This window comes from Bos mutus, chromosome 2 (genome assembly GCF_027580195.1).
Source record: "Bos mutus isolate GX-2022 chromosome 2, NWIPB_WYAK_1.1, whole genome shotgun sequence".
NCBI lineage: Eukaryota > Metazoa > Chordata > Mammalia > Artiodactyla > Bovidae > Bos > Bos mutus.
In genome coordinates, this window is record NC_091618.1 from 5,891,879 (window position 1) to 5,908,198 (window position 16,320).

A 16,320-nucleotide genomic window follows, 5' to 3' on the forward strand; every position below is an offset into this window, starting at 1 on the left:
TTTTTTTGTTTGTTTTTTAAAAATCTTTATTCCTTTTTCTTTGAAGAGAATAGCACATTAGGGTTCTTGGAAACTCTTTTTTTTTTTTTTTGTCCTTTTAAACAAAAAATAAGCAAACCTCAGTCTAGAAAAGACCCTGAAGACAGAGATGGCATCTCAGCTTCCTCCTGCTCCCCCCTCCCCCCACCCCAGAGACCCGGTGGCTGTCTCCCAGAGTCCCTGGTGGCTGGCACCGTCATGGAAAAAGGCCCGGCGGGGGGACTTGCTGGACCAGCTGCTGCATAAACAGCCAGCGACTTCAGACAGACTGGAAAATCAGGCGCCACTTCAAAGGCTCGATGACAGGCGGCCCCGGCAGTGGGAGCACAGAGGTGGCCTCCCCTGACGCCCAGCCAGGCAGGGGAGGCTGGACCCGCTGCTGTGTTCTCACCGAGATGCAGCCGGCAGAAGGACAGGCACCTCCTCGCCCCACCAGCAGCGAAGCTCTTACAATATTTGTCAACCCGACGGGTTCCGGGTCGGGGAGGATCATCCTGCTTGGGGAGTGGGGAAGGGGTAGGCGACAGCATGGAGCTCTGGCCCTGGGGTCCAGGACGGGGTAGGGGGGCGCTGACCCCTCCCAGGGCCAAGGGTCACCTGCTGAGCTGGGGAGGGTTGGGGTGGGGCTGGGAGCCCAGCTGAGATGGAGGAGGAAAGCCCAGCCACCCCCCACCAGCCCCCTCTGGGTGCCGAGCAGGTGAGACCACTCAGCTCCTCTCCTGCTCTATGGGGGAAGGCAGGTTGGCCTCACTGGCCCCAGAAAAGCAGCAGGGAGCCATACTAGGAAGGATGGAATGGAACAGAAGTGCTGGACGTGTGTGCATGTGTGTGGGTGCGGCCACAAGTCTGTCCTCAGCACCACCTCTTTCACGCTCACACCTTGTTGGGCGTACTACCCCGTGGGCTCATCCCCTCTCAGGCCCCTAATCACCTCCCCGCCTCACTTCTCCTTGTCCTTCCCTCCTCCTCCATATCTGCCCTTCAGGGAGATGTTGAAAATGAGACAACCCTGGTTCCAGACCCAATTCAGCACCCCCAGGGTGCGTGACCTCAGATAAGGGACCCTGCCTGCCTGAGCCTCAGTTTCACTGTCTGTAAAATGGGACAGATTTCTCCACCTTCATGGAGTGGTGGAGGTGTGTGAGGCACTGAGCTTGTGCAGGGTGCACATAAGCCCCTCAACACACACAGGTCCTTCCCCTCCAACCCACAGTCTCTTCACGCCTCTGCTTCTCCAAACATAAAATGGGGATCACGCTGTCTTTCTCCAAGGCTGATGGTGAAGCTTAGGAAAGTATGTTTAAGCAGGGCCTGTGGTTTCATCATCCCGGGGCCATGTTCCTCACCATCCTGTTTCCATGCCTGGCACATAAAGTTGTTCATACTGAATAGGGGAGAGGCATTAGTCTTGCATGTTTAACAGTTTGCACTAAACTGAAGTGTGTAGCGAAATAGCTTAGTATATAGGTACACACCAATGAAAGTGTTATTCATGTCCAACTCTTTGCAACCCCATGGACTGTAGCCCACCAGGTTCCTCTGTCCCTGGAATTCTCCAGGCAAGAATACTGGAGTGGGGAACCATTCCTTTCTCCAGGGGATCTTCCCATCCCAATCCAGGGATCAAACCTGGGTCTCCTGAATTGCAGGCAATTCTTTACTATCTGAGCCACTAGGGAAGCCCACAGCTCATGAAACTACCACCCAGATAAAAACGTAAGTCATTCTCAGCATCCCTGAATGTCTTCTCTTCTAGTCAATACCTACCCCCACCACCAGAGACAATCAACCACTGTTCTGAATACAGCCAAAGTTTTAACCTAGAAAAGCTACAGATTTTTTTTTCTCTAATGTTTCATTTACTTTGTTTTTCTTTTCTCTTTCAATTGGAGTGTAATTGCTTTACAATGCTGGGTTAGTTTCTGCTGAACAACAAAGTGAATCAGCCATATGTATACATGTATCCCCTCTCTCTTGAACCTCTCTCCCACCGACCGCTCATCCCACCTCTCTAGCTCATCACAGAGCTCCAGAAGCTGAGGATTTAGACCACAGGGAGGAGAATGAATTGGAGCGTGAGGCAGGGGACCAGGGGACACGTACCTGGGCAAAGATCGAGTGGAGCCTGCGTTTGGGATGGGGTACCAAGAAAACGCTGGCTGTCGGAGAAAGCCCTTGAGCCAGAGGTGTCAGGGGACCCCTCGTCCAGGAGCCTCACTGCCCAGGGGAGAGGCAGGAAGCGTGCCCGGTGGCATGTAGTCACGTGCATCTGGGGCTCTGGGCTGGGCTGGCCCAGCAGGGCCAGAAATATGGGCAGCTGCCGCCCCCGAGCCTTTGATGTGACAGAGATGGAGACACACACACGCCCGACAATTAATTAATTGTGACTTTCACCATGCAGCGGCCGCTTCCTATTGATCTACGCCCGTCTGGAGTGAGGGAGACAATTAGGAGGGAGCACAGCGGCGACAGCTAATTACCCACAGAGTGAAAAACGTGCCTTTCAATTTATTAAACTTTTATCACAAAAATAACCTGGCCACCCCTGCCTGCTGAGAAGCCAAGAGGGGTGCTCTGGAGTGGCAGCCCCAGTTAGCCCTCCGCAGAGGCTGAAAGCCTTAGGAAGTCACGACCACCTCATTGCTACAGAAGACCCAGGACCCACCTGGGCTCTGAGAAACCCAGCCTGGAGATGGGGGAACCAGAACCAAACCCCTTGAGGTTTAGGTTCTGAGTAAAGCCAGACAGCAGAGCGAATGAAACCAGGCAGAGGGCTTTCAGGAATCCAGAAGCTTAGTGGAAGGCAGGAGCATTCGAGACAAGCAGCGAAAGCTTTCTGAAGTCACACAGCCCCAACCCCTCAGGTGACAGAGGTGGCCTGGCAGGTGAGCAGGGCCACTACTTTTCTAGATTAAAAAGTCGGAGTGAGACAAGACAGGGGAAGCCACGTTACCTCTAGTTCGTGTAATTCATCCCACTAGTGCAGGAGTGTTTGGTCACTCTATCTGGACACATTCTTGGGGGGAGTGGGGAGGTTGGTGGGAGGAGGACTCTCCTTTTTGCCATTTTTGCTTCCCTTCAAGGGGAGATCATCTCAACAACATGCTAAAGGAAGCTCCCTATTCTGGAAGGAAGGGGGTTGGTGAGATCAGGCAAGCACTACTACTACTACTGCTGCTAAGTCGCTTCAGTCGTGTCTGACTCTGTGCGACCCCATAGACGGCAGCCCACCAGGCTCCCCTGTCCCTGGGATTCTCCAGGCAAGAACACTGGAGTGGGTTGCCATTTCCTTCTCCAATGCATGAAAGTGAAAAGTGAAGTCGCTCAGTCGTGTCCAACCCTCAGCGACCCCATGGACTGCAGCCTTCCAGGCTCCTCCGTCCATGGGATTTGCCAGGCAAGAGTACTGGAGTGGGGTGCCATCGCCTTCTCCGCAGGCAAGCACAGACAATAGTAATGTAAGGTGTAAAGTAATCAGAGACGGACTTCCCTGGTGGTCCAATGGATAAGAATTTGACAGCAACACAGGTTCGACCCCTGGTCCAGGAAGATCCCACATGCTGTGAGGCAACTAACCCCATGGATCACAACTGCTGAAGTCCACTTGTCCTAGAGCAGGGGTCCCCAACCCGGCCCATGGTCTGTTAGTAGCTGGGCTGCACAGCAGAAGATGAGCAGTTGTCTCCCATGAAACCGGTCCTGAAAAGGTTGAGGACAACTGCCATAGAGTCCATGCTCTGCAACAAGAGAAGCCAACGCAATGAGAAGCCCGAGCACCGCAACTAGGGAGTAGCCCCACTCACTGCAACTAGAGACAGCCTGAGCGCAGCAACAAACACTCGATGCAGCCGTAAATAAATACTAAATAGGCGATGTATGGATGTGAGAGTTGCACCGTAAAGAAGGCTGAGCATCGAAGAATCGATGCTTTCAAATCGCAGTGCTTAGAGAAGACTCTTGAGAGTCCGTTGGCCAACAAGGAAATCAACCCTGAGCATTCACTGGAAGGACTGATGCTGAAGCTGAAGCTCCAATACTTTGGCCACCTGATGCGAAGAGCCAACTTCCTGGACAAGACCCTGATCCTAGGAAAGATTGAGAGCAGGAGGAGAAGGGGGTGACAGAGGATGAGATGGTTAGATAGTGTCACCAACTCAATGGGCATACAATGAAATAGTATTCAGATTTATCAAGGAAGGAAATTCTGACACATGTGAAAACACGGAGGAGTTTGGAGGATGTTTCGTGCTAAGTGAAATAAGCCAGTCACGAAAGAATAAATAGTGTATGATGCCATTTACATGAGGTACCCAATGTAGTCAGATTCACAGAGACAGAAAGTAGGGTATGGTTGTCAAGGGCTGGAGGGAGGAGGGCAGAGGGTTCCTGTTTAATGGTACAGAGTTTCAGAGTTCTGGAGACAGATGGTGGCAATGGCTGCACAGCAATGTAACTGTATTTAATGTCACTGAATCGCACACTTTAAAATGGTCAAAATGGTTAAAAAATTTTTGTTATGTATATGTTGCCATAGTTTAAAAAAGAAGAGTGGAGAACGCATTTGAGTCAGTTCTAATGAGGTTGATGAACCCAGAACCTATTATACAGGGTGAAGTAAGTCAGAGAAAGATAAATATCGTATTCTAACCCATATATACGGAATCTAGAAAAAATGGTACTGAAGAATTTATTTACAGGGCAGCAGTGGAGAAACAGACATAAAGAATACACTTATGGACATGGGGAGGAGGGAGCAGAGGGTGAGATGTATGGAAAGAGTAACAGGGAAATTTACATTACCGTATGTAAAATAGACAGCCAATGGGAATTTGCTGTGTGGCTCAGGAAACTCAAACAGGGGCTCTGTATCAACCTAGAGGGGTGGGGTGGGGACGGAGACGGGAGGGAGCTTCAAAAGGGAGGGGATATATTTATACCTATGGCTGACTCATGTTGAGGTTTGACAGAAAACAACAAAACTCTGTAAAGCAATTATCCTTCAATTTAAAAAATTAAATAAACGTTAAAGAAAAAGAAGAGTGGAGTCTCAAAAGTGGAAAGAGTTAGGAAAAGTGGTCAAGACAGAGGAAGCAGTGAGGACCCAGATTCTAACCCAAAATGGGCTGTGGTGAAAGGCAGGCACAGCTGCCAGGCCACGCTCAGCCGCTTCTGAGCTGTGTGCTCTGAGCCTCCTTTTTCTTATTTGCGAGGCAGAGACAATGCTGGTTATTTCTGTCTTCTTGCAGGGTAGTTGCAAGGGCCAAACGCAGTCATAATAACAGCTCTTCACTGAGCAGTTACTGCATGCTCAGTACCAGGCGCTGAGTAAGCACTTTACATGTATTAACTTGTTGAGTTCTCACAACAACCCTGTAAAGGTATGTTTTTATTGTCCCCATTTTACAGATGAGAAAACCAGAATGCCTGATTCACCTTACACAGCAGATGGAAGTAGAGGAACTGGGACTCAGACTGGAGTCGTGATGAGAGCCCAGAGTATCCAGAGGGAGCTACTGAGGCCCACCCCCTTCCTCACCCCTCCCAGGTCCATTTCCTCCCCCTCCCCCTCCCATTCCTCCTTTCCCCTCCTCCTCCTCCAAGAAAGTGTCCCAAGATTCCTGCACTGGGGTGACTTGTTTTACCCTTTGGGAGCTCCCACCTCCAGTTTCTATACTCTCTGGCACCTGATAAACCTCTTACTTTGGGAGTTATTTCCACGCCTGCCTCCCCACAACAGAATTTAAACTCTCCAAAGGTGAATCTGGTTATTTCTCATTTTAGAAACTGCAGCCCAGCCTAGACTACACAGAGCTGATGAAAGTCTGAGCAGTGCTGGAGAGTTCAGACGGAGGACAGGACCCTGGACAGCTCAGTGGGCATAAGCGGAAAATGTTGCAGCCTGAAGGGTTCTTTGAGGGTGCTGTCATTGACAATGACAGCCTGAAAATGAAGAGGAGGAAGGTGATTCAGACTACGAGGCTAGCAACAATATTAACATCATATTCTGTGGCAGGCCCACCCTGTGCTGTATGCGCCAGGACAAGGCAGGCACGCTAGAGGAACAACCCACACTTCAGCGTCTCGACAGCACCGAGGTTTACCCATTGCTCCTGCAAAGCTTGTCGTGGTCCAGACGATTCTCCAGGACGGGTGTCCTCCGTGCAGACTCTCAGTGAGCCAGGCCACTTGGACTCTGTGGCTCCAAGCATCGCAGCACGAGGACTCCACAACAGCGGCAGTGGGACAAGAGTGTGTTAGAGGACTTGCGCCAGCAATGTCCCTTCTGCTCACATGTCACTGTACCGAACCGGTCCCAGATCCCACCCAACTGCTAGGATGAGGTCAGTTCAGTTCAGTTGCTCAGTCGTGTCTGAGACTTTGCGACCCCATGGACTGTAGCACGCCAGGGCTCCCTGTCCCTCACCAACTCCTGGAGTTTACCCAAGCTCATGCCCATTGAGTCGGTGATGCCATCCAACCATCTCATCCTCTGTCGTCCCCTTCTCCTCCCACCTTCAATCTTTCCCAGCATCAGGGTCTTTTCCAATGAGTCAGTTCTTTGCATCAGGTGGCCAAAGTATTGGAGTTTCAGCTTCAACATCAGTCCTTCCAATGAATATTCAGGACTGATCTCCTTTAGGATGGACTGGTTGGATCTCCTTGCAGTCCAAGGGACTCTCAAGAGTCTTCTCCAACACCACAGTTTAAAAGCATCAATTCTTCGGCACTCCGTTTTCTTCATAGTCCAACTCTCACATCCATACATGACTACTGGAAATACCACAGCCTTGACTAGACAGACCTTTGTTGGCAAAGTAATGTCTCTGTTTTTTAATAAGCTGTCTAGGTTGGTCATAGCTTTTCTTCCAAGGAGCAAGCGTCTTTTAATTTCATGGCTGTAGTCACCATCTGCAGTGATTTTTGTGCCCCCAAAAATAAAGTCTGTCACTGTTTCCCCATCTATTTGTCTTGAAGTGATGGGACCAGATGCCATGATCTTAGTTTTCTGAATGTTGAGCTTTAAGCCAACTTTTTCACTCTCCTCTTTCACTTTCATCAAGAGGCTCTTTAGTTCCTCTTCACTTTCTGCCATAAAGGTGGTGTTATCCGCATATCTGAGGTTATTGATATTTCTCCGGGCAATCTTGGGGAAGTACAATTCCACATGTACAGAAGCTCTTAAATATCTCAGCAATATGTGACAAACATTTCACATGTCACACCTCATACAACCCTCACGATGATTCCCAGTACACACAACCCTGGGACAGTCAGTAGAGCCGAGCTCAAGGCCTTGGACTCTGGAGTAAGATCTGAGTTCAGATCCCAGTTCTACTGCCAAACAAGTGATGTCCTGGCTCCATAGGTGGTGAGCTCCCTGTCACACGAGGTATACAAGCAGAAGCTGAAGGACCACCTTGATCATCACCATAATTGTACATTAATGTGAGATGTCTCCCAGAAGATACCTACATTTTATTTAATATAAAATTATATTTTATGGAAATAAAATGTATATACAGTGAAATACACATAATTTAAATGAGCTATTTGGTGAGTTTTGACAAACACGTACAGCTATGCCCCTGACACCCCAGTGTAGACATAAAACATTTCCATCACTCAGAAAATTTCCTCTTGCTCCCTCCCTGCTCCGCTCCAGAATCTCTTTGAAGGGTGAGGCTTAATTCTGAGAGAGGGCTTAACAAAGGTGGGGTCTCATCAGAGCCTGGATGAGGATGAGCTGGATCAAGTGCCTGGGGCGTGTTTAAGGCAGTGCTCACCCTCAGGATCAGCTCTGCAATCACACCGTCTTGAGTGAATGCCTCCTTAAATTTTCTCCCACGGGGCCCTCACTCTCCTTACCCTAGTCCAGGTCCAGAATTTCAAGCAGGGCAGGGGCAATATTACACTGGCCAAAAAGTTCTCAAGATAGTTTTGAAAAACCCAAATGAACTTTTTGGCCAACCAAATAAGATACCTGGAAACAGAAGGGAAGGGCCATTCCTGAAGCCTTTCAAGTTACATGTCACAAGGCTGACTGCACCCCCTGAAAGGTAGACCAGGCACCCATGAGTCCTGCGAGGGGTCGTGGCCTTTACTCGGGAGCACGTGGCCCACATGGACCATGATGCTTTCTGATAAGAGTTCCCACTTGCTGAACACCCGAGTGCCAGGCCAGGGCAGAGGCTTTATGTCTGTCCAGCTCTCCGTACGAGCCTGAAAAGTGTGTCTTTGTATCCCCGTCTTTCAGTGAGAAAACTGAGGTTCAGAAAGGTTGGAGTGACTTACCCGGGGTCACATGAGCAAGGACCAGTGGTGGATTCAAAGCCAGTCCTCCCAGAGCCTGTTTCTCCCTCTGCCTCCCCACAGAGCTCCAGACGCAAGGACTCAGGTGTGCAGGGGAGCCCCGAAGGCAAGGCCCCCACTCCTATGTTGACCCCTCCGATCTCCATAAACTTCAGAGGCCAGGCCCCCCAGCAGCTGGGGGCAGCATCACCCGGTGCCTGTCCCTGCTTAGCAGCTGGGCGCCCCCGGCTCTGACAGCCTTTCCCTGGAGCCCGAGGGGTGGTTTACAAACTACCGATGTATTTGCATACTCCTTAGGAAAAGCCTGCTCTTTTCCCACCTGCAGCAAACTCCAGGCTGATTACTTTCTCCCCATGTTGGAGAGTTAATTACTCTCCCACGTAGCCTGGGTGTTTATTTGTAATCAGCAGAGGGCTGGAAAGCGGGAGGGAACCGGCTGAAGCAGCTGTCATTTGCCCAGATTCCGAAGCCACCCCTCACAACAGACCCGCGCCCAGATCCCGGCTCTGCCCCCAGGCTTGACCCCCTGTTCAGGGAAAGGAGAAGGGAAATTGGACCTGAGGTACTAGAGTGGACAGTTGTGAGCTGCTGGTAGGACAGAGGCAGAGACTCAGAACATCACCATGAAGAAAGCAGTGTCTGGACCACAGGAGCAGGACATTATCTACCCCAGACACCTCCCAGGACTGCCTTAGGGTGAGGCTGGGGGACACAATCCCACCCCCAGAGACCGGAGACTGAAGCAGCTCTGCTGGGAAAGTGAAAGTCGCTCAGTCGTGTGTCCGACTCTTTGCAACCCCATGGACTACAGAGTCCATGGGATTCTCCAGGCCAGAATACTGGAGTGGGTAGCCATTCCCTTCTCTAGGGGATCTTCCCAACCCAGGGATCAAAGCCAGGTCTCCCGCATTGCAGGCAGATTCTTTACCAGCTGAGCCACCAGGGAAGCTCTGCTGGGTGACACCGGAAACTGACTGCCCTCTCTGAGTCTCCATCCGCCCATCAGCTCGCTGGCGCTGACGACAGAAGCCTCACTGGTGCCCTGGTGGGCAGTCAAGTGACCCAGGCAGGGGCTGTGAAAAACGCCCATCTCTACTCAGAGGTAAGAGATACTCCTGAAATTCCCAGGCTGGAAACGATCTCAGCTCAGGGGAGATTTGGTGATCTTCCCTCCCTCTCACCCTGGCCCAACCCAGCAAACCTGGACTCTCCTCCTTTGTCCTCCTCTGATTGAGGTGTCTAGAGACCTTTCAGCACCTGATCCCCCATGTCAGAAGCAGAAGACAGGCGCAGCCCACGTGTCGAGATGGGACAGACGCCCGGCTGCTGTCAGAGCTCCAGAAAGGTGCTGAACTGCTTGCCTCAGCTCATCCAAGGCACCTATGAAAACCACTGAGTCTCTGGACCCCTCCCCAGAATTCTGTTCAGGACGTAGGAGTGCAGCTTGAGTAATGGTCTCCTTAACCAGCTCCCCAGCGGGACTCTGACCCAGGGAACTACTATTTTGGTTCAACTCCTCCCTCTTTTTTTTTTTTTTTTTACAAATAGGGAAACTGAGGCCCAGAGGGGTGATCTGTCCATGGACACCCACAGAGCTGGGAGTCTGCTGCCTCCAGCCCACAGTGGCCTCTTCTGATGAAAATCTAGGGCAGGAAGAGACGTGGTGATGAAGTGGGGAGGGGGGTCAGAGTGAGGGAACCTGACTGGGGTTCTTGGCTCGCCAACAGGAGCAGGGGTCTTGGAGACCCTAGACGGAGATGAAGACGCCTCTTCCCTTTTGCCCTGGGAGGCAGAGAGGTGCTCACCTTCAGCCCACCCCTTCCAACCAAGACAGGCTTCCTCGTGAGCCAGGGAGTGGAGGGAGAACAGCCACTCAGGCTGCGTGTCCCCTGGAGGCTGCCAGATGAAGCACAGGATGAATATGTATATACTTGGTATAAGTATATCCTATGCATAGTGTTGTTTATCTGAAATTCAAACTGAACAGGCCATCCTCTGTTTTTGTTTGTTAAATCTGGCAATACTTTGGCCACCTGATGTGGAGAGCTGACTCATTGGAAAAGACCCTTATGCGGGAAAAAAATGAGGGCAAGAGGAGAAGGGAGAGACAAAGGACGAGATGGTTGGGTGGCATCACTGACTCAATGGACATGAGTTTGAGCAAACTGCAGGAAAGAGTGAAGGATCGGGAAGCCTGGCATGCTGCAGTCCCTGGGGTCACAAAGAGTCGGACACAACTGAGCGACTGAACAACAAACAAAATCTGGCAAACCTAGACCCATGAGTCACTTAACCTCTCTGAGCCTTAGTTTCTTCATCTTGAAAGATGAGCCAGTACACCATCCTGTAAGGACACTGTGTAAGTTAAGACGATATATGTAAAATACTTGGCACAGGGGAGGTATGTTTGTGAAGCTGGCAAAGCTTGCCTTCAGAGTCCCCATACCCAGCATTTTCATCTCCACCGTTCCTGTCTCCCTTCCAGAGTTCCTGTTTTAGATCTGCAGGATTCCACTGAACATCTGCAGAAAGCTACCACCTTATGGCTGTGTGACCTTGGGCGAGTTGCTTACCCTCTCTGAGCTTCATCTGTTAAAGGGTCTTTTCATAGTATTACCTCCTTAGGGTTGCAATGACTAAAGTGAAGTCGCTCAGTCGTATCCAACTCTTAGCAACCCTATGGACAGTAGCCTGCACCAGGCTCCTCCATCCATGGGATTTTCTAGGCAAGAGTACTGGAGTGGGTTGCCATTTCCTTCTCCAGGGAATCTTCCCGACCCAGGGATCGAACCCAGGTCTCCCGCACTGTAGACAGATGCTTTACTGTCTGAGCCACCAGGGAAGTCCTGACTAAATTAGTATATAAAACACTAGTATTAAGTCTAGCAACCTTGTAAATGTCCTAAGACACACCTTTAATTTTATCGTTTAATATAACATCCTTTATCCCCAGGAAAGAATGAGTCAAGGTGGAACTTCAGGCCCAGTGATAGGAAAACGAGGGAGATCGTTTCCACAGGGTGACTAGGGGTGAGGATCTAAAGGTGGGGTGGGGTGGAGGCTTTGCCCGGCCCCTCTCCTTGCATCTGTGTGAACTTCTTGGAAGGTCGCCTTAACCAGGCCTTCTGGGAGCCACATTCCCCGGATGTGGGATCGAGACATCCCTTAGGACCCGACCCGGCCTCCACCAGGCAGAGGTGTGTCCTGAATGGCTCCCACAGCCAGCACAAATGTTTTCCAAACTCGCTCCTAATCCTCCTAATCTTTTTACATCTCACCTGCCTGCATGCCTGGTGGCTTCCATTAGCGCCTTTCCAGCCGGATCTGCAATCTCCATGTTGGGAACGTCTCCAAGAGCAGCTCCACCTGGCTCCCGGCAGGCTCGGCGCTTCTCCCTCCTGGGCAGCCAGGATGCTGGTCTCCAGCGGCAGCCAGCAGTTAGGGGAGCTTGTTCGCTTTTTAGCTTTTTTTCCCATATTTTTCTTTCTCTTCCCCACAAAATTATTTTTGCTGTGTTTGGTCTTCTTTTTACTTCCCCCCCACCAAACTTCTCAACTGGTCTCCTTGCATGGGCAGCCCTGAATAGCAGGTGGGAATTTTGCTAAGTGCCTGCCATGCACCAGATTCAAACAACACTGATCAGAAGCCTTATCCCAGTCTGAGGGGTCAATGTCATCCCCGAACACGGGCGTTCTTTCCTGCAAGAGCACAGGGAGCAGAAAGGGGGAAGATGCTGAATTTGAATCCACGCTGCCTCCACCTCCACAACAAATTATATGTCGTTTTGCGATCCCCTCCGTTTTTCATAAAACAATCCCCCGAAGCTCTTTTATCTGCTGAGAGAGGCAAAGAATAAAGTCCAGGCACTGAAGACATGTGGCAGTTTCTGACAGTTCCCTCCCCAATTCCCAAACACTCCCCGCACTGAAAAAAGAAACCCTGATCTTACGGGTGGAGGGAAGGAGAATGGAAGGAGAGATTCTGAAGGCCCCCAGAGGAGTGGAAGGATTTCGCAAGAAAGCCAAGATTAAGACAATCTCCATAATAAAGAGCCGGCCAGGAGAAGGAGAAAAAGTGGATCGGGTAGCGTAGGGAGTCTGGAGGTTTGTGTTTCTGATGGAGAGGGAGGTGCGGGGTAGCAGATGAGAGTGAAGGGGTGTCCGTGTCAACGCCAGGTCCCCGTCTTGGGGTTCAGACAGTACCGTGGGGATTTGAACACATCCGTTCACAGGATGGCACAGGGAGGAGGATTGTACGAGAATGTTCTTGGTTTTTTTCATCATAACCGAAAATTTCCATGAAAGGGAGCGGGGCTACACGAAATGTGGGGCACGCACACCACGGAGTACTACTCAGCGATAAAACCGAACCGGCATGCAGCAAAAGCAAGGCTGACTCTCTCGAGCGTGTGAAATGAAAGAAACCAGACACAAAAGACACCGAGTGGTTCTATTTACGTGAAGTTTGAGAACAGGTAGAAGTAACCGTGGTGAGAGAGGTCGGATCCCTGGGCTCTTTGCAGGTAGAAGGGAATGCAGTCGTCCCTCGGTATCTGCAGGGGATCGGTTCCAGGACACCCCTGTATCCCCTTGGAGACCCAAATCCAAGGATGCTCAAGTCTCTTCTATAAAATGGCGTAGTATTTGCATATAACCTACACACATCCTCCTGTGTACTTTTAATCCTTTCTAGATTACTTATAATACCTAATACAATGTAAATGCTATGTAAATAATTGTAAATACAATGCAAATGGGGGTAAATAGTTGCCGGGCGTGTGGCAAATTCAGGTTTTGCTTTTTGGGGAACTCGCTGGAATTCTTTTTCAAATATTTTTGATCTGTGGTTGGTGGGATCCGTGGATGCAGACACTGAGGGCCAATGGCACAGAGGCACGAGGCAAATTGCTGGGGTGATGGAAATGTTCTGTGCTTTGATCTGGGTAAGGGGTGTCTTCGTTTACATAAAAAGCCATTGAACAGGGGCATTTAAGGTTTGTGCGTTTTACTGTGTGTAAATAATACCTCCGTGTTTTTTAAATGCAATACAAGAACTTTAGCGTTAAATCATATACACATTTGGCTATCTGCGTTTTGCTTAATAAAATTCAGAGAGAAAGAACTAAAGATCCCATTAAAATACGGCAGGGGTTGCTGTCCATCCGTGCCGCTTCAGACCCTCAAGGAGCCTAATCTGTAGCGTGTACCTGCAGGCCCCGACCCCTCCACCTCCAACCCCCAACCCCCAACCAACCCCCACCCCGCCCCACCCCTCCCCCAACCTCCCACCACCGGCTGCCTCAGACCCAGAGCCTCTTGTGGCCTAAACACCTCACCACTGAGTACAGCTGCAGTCTTTAAAAATTTAATTTTTTTAAAAGGGGGTATACATTAGCCAACTGATACTCCGCTGAAGGACTAGAAACCTGTTCTAACGTCAACGCTAAAAGTGACCACATAGAACTATCCCGAAACAGTAATAATGATCTTCAACATGGTGCTTTCCTAAGAATTTTTTCCAAGGGTGATATTGACCACTGACAATTATTGCTTCATATGCTGATTTTGGAATGCAACCCTTGAGTGGGAGGTGATGACTCCATCAGGAAGAATCTGAGTAATTTAGAAATTATTTCTCTGATTACCCCCAGACCCTCGACTGCTCTCTGGGATGGGGCTCCTGGATCCCAACCTCACAAGCATGACAAGGGATTTCCTCTCATCCCTCCACTCCCGCTTCCCCTCCAGGGACCTGAGCTCTGGAGAAACGAAAAAGACACCCTCCTCTTCTGAGTGAAGGTGTCCCAGCTGTGACATTCATAGGGCTACTGCTGACCCATTACTTTTCATACTAATGATATGTTCATTATTATCGATGTCTTTCATTTCTTGGGAAGTGTTTATACTCTTGCAACAGCCTGATAAGTGAAATCATCTAACACTAGGAAATAAGGCAAATAGATAACTGGTGTCCTTTCAAAGTCAAATTAGAGTCATGTCTAACAAGCCCTCCTAAGGATCACCTGACACTCCAGGGGAATGTCACTTTGCTTGACTTATTATTTACTATTGATTAGGGCCCAAGCTCTGTAAAGATAGCTGTTAGCTGGTAGAAAACTGATAAGTTGCCAATTATTTTTGTCTGGTAGAGATGCAAATGATTTCTTTCCAGTAGAGTAGATAACACCAACATGATGATTTTATTGCCCTAAAGAGCATTAACCAGTTTTGTAACTACCTTAGCAACCTAAAAATATTCCAGAATTCTTGGGGTTTTTTTTTTGTTATAGCTATTTTCACTGAATCTCTCTCACCCTAATGAGGTATATATAATTTTTTTTCTTATATCTTTCATTGACCAAGCTTTGTCCCTTCGTTTATAAACTACAAAAGAAAACTAACACATGCTCCCTACGTATTTCTTTTTAGAAAAATATTTACGTATTTATTTGGCTGCATTGGGTCTTAGTTGCAGCACTTGGGATCTTTGATCTCAGTTGCCGCAGGTGGGATCTAGTTCTCTGACCACTACTGAACCCAGACCCCCTGCATTGGGAGCACAGGCTCTCAGCCACTGGACCCCCAGGGAAGACCCTCACTATATATTTCTATATGAATTGTGCATTTAATATTTTGAAAGTTGTACTCTGAGAAGCCTTTCATAGTATTTGTTTTTTCCTCATGCCAACTCTGTCATTTGCTATATGATCTTGGGAAAGTCTTTCTGTTTCTGATCTTCAGTTTCTTCATCTGTAAAATGGGAGCAATCAGGCTGACCGTTCTGGCTCTGACACAGTATTTCTAACTCCTCTTGCAGGGAAGCAAGATTGACGAAATGCAATCAAAGAAGATGATGCTGGAAGGGACGTTACAGACCAGCCTTCCTGCTTTCTCCCTCGTCTTCTCCCTCTCCTTGAGAAAGTGAGGTTCAGAGAGGTTAGGCAAGTTGCCCAAGGTCACACAGATATTATTTATAATGATGACTTATTTTAATGTGGTATTTGACAGTATAACTTCCTTATGTGTGTGCATGCATGTTAAGTCACTTCGGTCATGTCCAACTCATTGCAATCCTATGGACTGCAGCCTGCCAGGCTCCACTGTCCATGGGATTCTTCAGGCAAGAATACTGGAGTGGGTTGCCATGCCCAACTCAAGGGGATCTTCCTGACCCAGGGATCAAACCCTCATCTCTTATGTCTCCTACATTGGTTGGCAGGTTCTTTACCACTAGCGCCACCCGGGAAACCCAGACTTCCTTATCTATTCATATAATCCCTTGGCAACCCAACAAAGGGACTGTATCCTCCCCATTTTACAAGTGAAGAAACTCGAGGTCCAGAGAAGTGATGTGGCTTGCCCAAGCTCATAGAGAGGCGCTAGCTCCCCTGAGCCCCTGAATCCTGAGGAGCAGGAAAGGGGCTGGCAGTAGGAGCTCTGGGCCCCCACCTTTAAGCCAGAGCATCCCCACCTGTACTTGCTGTGTGACATCGTCTGTCACAAAGGTTGCAAGAGAAAGGGAGTCCCAAAGGCTTGGAAACCCTGGTGCTAGACTGCCTGCACCTGCCCAGGTGCAACAACCCCGCTCCTCCTCCTCCTCCTTGTCCTCTCCCCCTCCCTCTGCAAAAGGAAATAAAGCAACGACAGCAATGACAAAGCACAGCCATGGGAAGAAGCAGAAAGAGCAGCCAGCCCAGGCCTGAACACACGGGCTTCCGCTCTGGGGGAGACAGGATCACTCAGTCTAAAGAAAGGCGTTCTTGGGCTGGCAACGACAAAGGGAGCTGGGCTGACAGGCAGTGGGCCCCCCGTCGGTGACCTCGAGCAAGGCTGGGTGATTCCTCCAAATGGTGACAGCAGTTCTCTGGATGGGCGTTTATTGCTGATTTTTAGTTTTTGATTTTTAAATGTTGATAAAAGCTGATTATTAAGTGTCCAGTATTTTGTATGTGTATTATGTCACTAAAACTTT